The sequence below is a fragment of the Lampetra planeri genome, chromosome 13, assembly GCF_965212315.1.
Source record: "Lampetra planeri chromosome 13, kcLamPlan1.2.h2, whole genome shotgun sequence".
Taxonomy (NCBI): Eukaryota; Metazoa; Chordata; class Hyperoartia; order Petromyzontiformes; family Petromyzontidae; genus Lampetra; species Lampetra planeri.
This window is the reverse complement of record NC_136119.1, coordinates 6,162,809-6,169,991: the sequence shown is the minus strand read 5'-3', so window position 1 is coordinate 6,169,991 and position 7,183 is coordinate 6,162,809.

Here is a 7,183-nt window from a genome sequence, read left to right as displayed (position 1 = left end):
TTAATTTGTGTTTCGATGATTTACCTTCTAAAAAAATCTGGCATGTCTCGCATCCCCAGAAACGGCATCTCGTACCCCCAGTGGTGCATGCACGCCACTTGTCTATAGCATGGTCTGCAATGTACGTGTGTCGCTCGACATTACACCTAGGATATCGGATTGAATTCGTAATCGATTAACGGTCGGATTAATCGGTGGTTGGGGGGGGGGTCTCGCCTTTGTCCCCACGTGTGCTGCTAGACGGGAGGTGATGGGCGTGACTCCATCGGCATATTTTAGCTACGTCAGCTGGGCGTGGCTTGCAGGGGTTTCCCGCCTTCGGGAGGAATGCTGTTGCGGCTGGCGTTATTTTGACAGAGGCCGGAGTAATCGAACACAAGAAAGCAGTCGATGACAAGTTTTCGTCAATGAATCAATCGCCCCAGCTCTGCTCTATACCACTCTCTTGCATTGTCTACCACTACACCGACGCACTGCGCTATACTCCAGAGCATGTGTTCTGCATGTAGAGTATCTGTACTTGACTGCACCATACTCCTGCATGTCTTTGTATCCCATTCGTACCCGAAACATTGTCCTATGCTTCAATGCAAATACCCAAAGCTCATTGAGCCAAACTGTGACACCATACAAACGTTTTAGCTCAACGTTGGACAAACTTTCGTCCAACGGTTGCACTGGGCAAAGGCCTCACTTGGGAGTGAGTCTTAACACTCTCTGTGCAGGAGGTTGTTGCACAGCGGTACACGACCAATTCGTCTCTATGAAAGAGAATGGGCAGTTTGCTGTAGCTGTCTGGCAAGCAGTGGCTGGCTAGCACGCTCCACGCAAGTAAATGGACATCGATTAAGACGCAACAATAGGGCAGTGATTTTTTTGCTTTGTTACAATGTCCTTACATTGCAACAATGTAAGGACCCGTGTCCCACGCAGCGCATCGGCACCGCAGTCGCATTAGCATCTCAATGATGACGCTGGTGGGCGTTGGTGGGGGGGGGGGTCGCACACGAAGAGAATTCACCATAATTCTAGGTTCGATTTCTCATTTGGAATTACGCAGAGAGAAATCGATCATCGCCCCCCCCCCCCCGTACTTTCGAAACCTTGGCAGGACCCTCCTAAAGAAGAGCCATGAGATTTCGCGAGGCTTTCATGGGCGAACAGACGTAATAAATATATATATACTCAAGATTGTGTATATAGGTATAGTTACAAACACTGTCATGTTGTACAGACTACATTGGGTACACTTGCAGGGTTGGTTCAGGCATGGCTTAATTCCAACTGTCCGAGGCTGAGCTCCGGAAAATATCCCCCCTCTTCCCCCCCCTATTGAGTAGGATGGACGTAGGGGGTATCTGTAAGCTGGGGGCTCCTGAAAATATGTAATTGTTGATGATGCTAATGACGCCCCACCGCTCATCACCTCCAGTCCAGTGGCACACATGGGAACAGCTGAGCTGGTAAGCGCTGCGCTACGAACCCGCTCACGGCCAACACCAGTGACGATTATCTGAACCTGTCTTGGGCCTCCCCTAGGTCGACTCGGCCTCCAAATGAGTACCTCCTGGTGCGGCGTGTAAATCACTGGCGCTTGGGAGACAAAGGCGGCCGGGCGTTGCGTGCTTGCCTGGAGCTGGCCACCCACCGCCTCGCGTGCCGTGCCGCATAGGTCCTCGCTAACAGCGCGTGCACCCCAACAGTCTGTTAAGGTGACACGGGTGATCTTCGTCGCCTTTGTCTCTGGGAATGTGACGTGGGTTGCAGAAAGAAGGCGGTGGAGGGGAGTTGTCGTGCAGGATTGGAGGGGAGGATGCGGTGTTGCGCCATAAGGGACGGGGAATGTGTGTGTAATGGCGCTGCGAGGTGGGGTTATGCACACACGACACGGCGCAGACCCCTGGGCTCCGTGATTGTGACGCCTGCACCTCGAGTCGCCGCTCTTAGTTGCATAACGTACCGGTGCAGCCCTTTGTCGAGCCGCTGCTGGGTGATGGCCACCCAACGCTGTGCTGGTCGTGGGGCAGAGGTGTGTGTGTGGCGGGGGGGCTTGACCATACTTCTCCATGATGGTCAATGCCGGTGGGTGAAGGTGGTGAGCGTAGACCTGAGAGCCATAGTGGTACAGAACTACAATTGATTTGCTGTACTTTTTTTATCCTTCCTACAACGTGGTGTGGCCCCGGGATGGGCATAATACGAACAAATTAACAATTAAGTCCACGAGGATGAGCAATGTTTCTCATCAGTATTTGTTTAAGCAGATCACCTCTGAAAAAGTTGAGACTTTCTGAGCCTCATCAGTACAGTGTGCCCTGTTGAACGATTGCCATTGGATAGCATTGGGCCATAACGTTTATATATTTTCTGATCGTGATGAAACACTAAATACCGAAATGCAGTTACTAAACTATGCAATAAGGCGTTCAAGAAATAACCCAACAATATAATCATAATGATGAGCATGCTATAGATAGATACACTTTATTTAACCAGCTAAAGCTTAATGGATGCCTCCATTAAACCGTGGCCATCCCTCATTCCATGCAATAATATAGCTTTCTGCACACAACCTGAGCATTATGGGTTGCATATAATTTATAATATCTTAATATGAATGTGGATGCAAACGATCCATATTCGATATCGTTCGTATTATGTATGGATCGTATACAACATATATCGTATGCATCCACATTCATATGTTTACATTCATATGGATATGCATATCCGTATGGACGCATACATACATTTCTCTTGCCCAAGAAGACCTGGGAAATTGTTCAAACATATCTGGTGCAGAAATAGCCCAGAAGCCAAAGCCTGCAGAATGTTACGAAAATAAAACACGATAGAAATGTTAAATATAACAACATTGAACAGAGATCAATAGTGTGCTACATCGCACCGATACAACAGGCGTGCAACTACTTGCACATTCATGGGTTTCCAATTATAAGCAGATACAATTACTCCACTTGTGCGGCTCAACGAAGTCTATCCCTGTTCAATCCAGCGCATCCTTGAGATACTATTCGACACAGCGTCAATAGCACTGTCACTAAAAGTAAAACCAATATATAATAGGCGACGTTTTGAGCAATGGCCCCGCTTCACAACAGAGAGATGAATGATTCTTCAAGGCACACTGAGCAAGATCGTGCAGATGGGTTCAATATGCGAGGAGTACACACACTGCGTTTGGCATACAGCACAGATCCAATAGCAGCATGTAGATCAGCGCTTCTCAACCCGGGGTGCACGCAACCCCATGGGGGTGCGAGATGCCCTTTCTAGAGGTGCGAGACGTGGCCACATTTTTTTGTTAGAAGGTAAATCTTCGAAACACAAATTGAGCACGGGCACTTAAGTACAACTACTTTGTTCGATCAAACCCCTATGTATTTATTAACACTGTAACATGTTTTAACGATTGGGAATCAAACGGGTGCAAGGCTGCAGTAAAGGTGAAAGAACCACTGTTGTGGATGAATAGCTGTGCCGAATACAGAACTGCGGATAATACCCATGACGACAATTTCGACTGCCGAGGGAAGCCTTCATCTAACAGTGGATAGACAATGGCTGCAAAATCTGAAAGTTCACACACACGTGTGTGTATGTATGTGTATATGTGACCACGCATACTTGCACCGCCCCCCCTCCCCCGCATATCCCTCGGCTCTTGCCACCACCCACTCCGTACCCACCCATCACCCACACCCAGCCGCCCCTTCTGCCGCCCCTCTCTCTCTCAAGAGGAGACCCCCCTGGGGCGCTTCCCTCCATCATCCGCCCCGTAGCCTCCCTGCCGCCGAGTTGGCGCGACGTATAATTACACGGAGGTGCCCCCACCCCGCCTGCAACAACCTCCACTCCTCCCCGCCTCCGCCTGCACCCACGACCCCCTTCTGAAGGGGCCGAGGGTGTGGAAGCCCCGACGTTGCCCACGGCGTTGCGCGTATGGGATGACGGTGGGGGGTGGTGCTGTCCCTTGCTGTTGTTGAACCTTTTTTGTTGTTTTTTGTTGTTGTTGTTGTTGTTGTCGTTTCGGAGAACGGGCGCCACTGTTGTGTTGCATTGTGCTGCCTTTTTCTGGACGAAGCCCCCCCCTCCTCCTCCGCCCCCTCCCCACGCTGTGTGGTCACGGGGGTTCATTGACCATACTTCACCACGACGAGCTCGTGCGGGTTGTGGGGAAGGGAGTATACGGTCCAGTGAATAATATTGACTTTCTTTTGCAAAAAGACATTCGTCAAAAATACAGCATTCTAAGGAAAAGTATTTAATAGGCGACGTTTGGACCAATGTCCCTTCCTCGTAGCACATAAACAGAGAGGCCACAGAGGAAGATTAACGTCGCCTATTTTCTACTTTTCATTGTAAGACCGCGCCGTTATTGACGAATGTGCACCACCGCTAACGCAGCAGCGTTGCCGCATAACTTGGTTGGGTAGAGGGTCAAAAGGGCGGCGCGCTAACCACTGCACCACCACTCCACTCCACGAACCAACAACACATTTGTTTCATTTCAGTTTTTTGTGTTTGACCAAAAAGAAGTGTTCCGTATTTTTGACGGCTCCACGCGAGCAGACATCAACCACCGGCACAAATCAATGGCTGAAGCGCCAGAAGGGCGCGGATCTTGAATGAGCGGCCTTGAAAGAATTCACCTTGTCGGGTAATTCACAATGGCTCGCGTATTCAGGTGTAGAGGAGGAGCGTTTGCCGATAAGGCGCGTGGCGGCGTGAGGAAGGCCATTCCCGAGAAATGACACCGGGGCGTCTCCTCCCATAAGAGAGGCGCGAGGAGGCATCGACGGCGTGGAATTTGTGATGAAGTCTGTAAAATCACAGAGTAATATTGTAGGCCGGAGAGCCACGCGTTTCAAACGTCACACGCCGCCGCTAGTGGCGTGATGTTATCGCTCTCGCCTGGAACGCGGGTCACAATCGGAGTGTATTTATACTGGAGGAATCCGATGAGCTATAAAGGTCTGTTTCTCACAGACGTCAACGTAGGGGCGGGTCAGAGCGTTTTCAACAACAAACAATACAAAAGAACGATAGGCGTGAAACGTATAGGGAAGGTAAACAAATCACTGAAAATATGCAAATAAAACAACAATTGTTGTTATCTTACCAGGTGAAGCCCACTGATGTATTCACTTATTGTTCAGAAGCGCCCTGGCCACAAATGCTCGTTCAACAAAGTGGCTTATCATGTGGACATTTATATCAACAAAATCATCTAAACGATCTCAATGCATGGTTCTCGCATGGAAGGAAAAATCGGAGGACCCGGAAAAAAATCCATGCGACGACGTGGAGACAGACATGCAAACTCCACATAAAGGCCGTGGGCTCGAACCTTACACTGACCATGCCTGTACATTTGGAGTTTGTTCTCCCCATAGTGGTCGCGTGGGTGTTTTTCGGAGGGTTTTCACGCAACATTCAGAAAGACGCTTTCGTGTGTAGCCAGGTCGCCTCTGGCGGTTTGTGAGCATTCCCACATCGGGGACACGTGCATTCAGTAAGAACGCATCGATAATTGAGCTTTACACATGCTACCTGCGTTTTGTTTCACAGCACAACGCGCCACGTGCGGCTTCTCGAGACGTGTAGATGCAGTAAAGCTCAGGTGAATTGAAATGTGTAGAAATTACAAAGAAACTCCATCGCAATAGAAACGCGAGTGCAGGCTTGCGTAAGCGGGGGGTGGAGGGGGCGCGTAGGAAATACATATTTAACAACATCAAAAGGTGTGCATTTCAAGTATGATGGTAATTGCATGATGCAAAACCACCAGTTCAAAAGAACTGCATTGTGGTAATTTTGTGGGGGGAAATGTGCCATGTTCTATAATAATGTACTTTGAACTTCTTTCGCACCGTACCTAGCCAACCCGTGCTCATGATTGCATTATTCATGGCCTTGTCTCACCAGTGTTAGGCAAAAAGCTCCCATGGATAAAACTCCTCGACTCCAGCTATAACTGCTCTACTTGCATTGTCTGTGTACTGTTCGCCTTTTGGCGTTCTCTGGTCTAACACTGGTGAGACAATGCCATCAAGAAAGCTGTCTATGGTGTAGGCCAGGGGTCGGCAACCTACGGCTCCGGAGCCGCATGCGGCTCTTTACGGGCTGCTTCTTGACGATATGTACGTATGTACAGTATGTACTCAGATGCATTGCGGCTCTTGAAATACTGAATTTTGTACCGAATTGGAAAGAAATGGCTCTTCTTGTTATTTTGGTTGCCGACCCCTGGTGTAGGCCAATCAGTTTCAAAGACAATGCATGTATTATCAGAGCATGTTTGTTTGTATGTTTTCCCACAATTATGTGTGGTTAATGCAGACTTGATGCTTTGCAAATAAAACGTTATCTACTTGGTGTTTTAACGTCTTAACACCTCCCGTGTTATTGTCAGAAAGAGTAAGACCCCATTGTTCGACCAGGTCCTGTTCGCGGGCCCATTCGGTGTAAGGCGTTACGTGACGGCGACGAGGGATGCGCATCACCGCCACCATCACCTCGTGCCCCAACTGATGTCGGCGTCGACGGTTTCTCGCTTCTTCTAAGGCCCCTAAAATAGTTTTTGTATTTTAGCGGCGTTAAAGGCAAACTGGAAAACGGCCGAATGTTTAGACGACTAGTCATATCAAATCGACTGATCGTCCCAGCTTCAATAAGGTGTTTTAAAATTTGTTTCATATACTGTACACGTAACACGTTGGAGGGAAATGAATAGCAGAATTTGTAAATACAGTACAGTAGTTCATGTGTGGACAAATTAGTTGTGATCAATGTCTTTTTGGGTTAGGCCATGGTAACTGAGTCAACTCATCTAACCTATGCACATTAACTCTTACAACTCATGAAACTTGTTCATATTAACTCAACCAACGTATCTAACTTGTACACGTTAACTCTTACAACTTATGGTTAACTCGTCCAAATGATCTAACTTATCCACGTTAACCTAGCTACGTTTTAAGTTCGATTAGTTTTGTGTTTGTTTTGCAAGAATTTGTCAATACACTCATGAGTGAAGGCCTTCCAATGCTGTTTTGGTCGTGTGTTTTAACCATACTTGACCACGATGGTGGCACTGCATGAGGTTTTGCCTGTGTGTTTACACATACTGTGCCAGCGTCACATCTTGACGAATATTCAT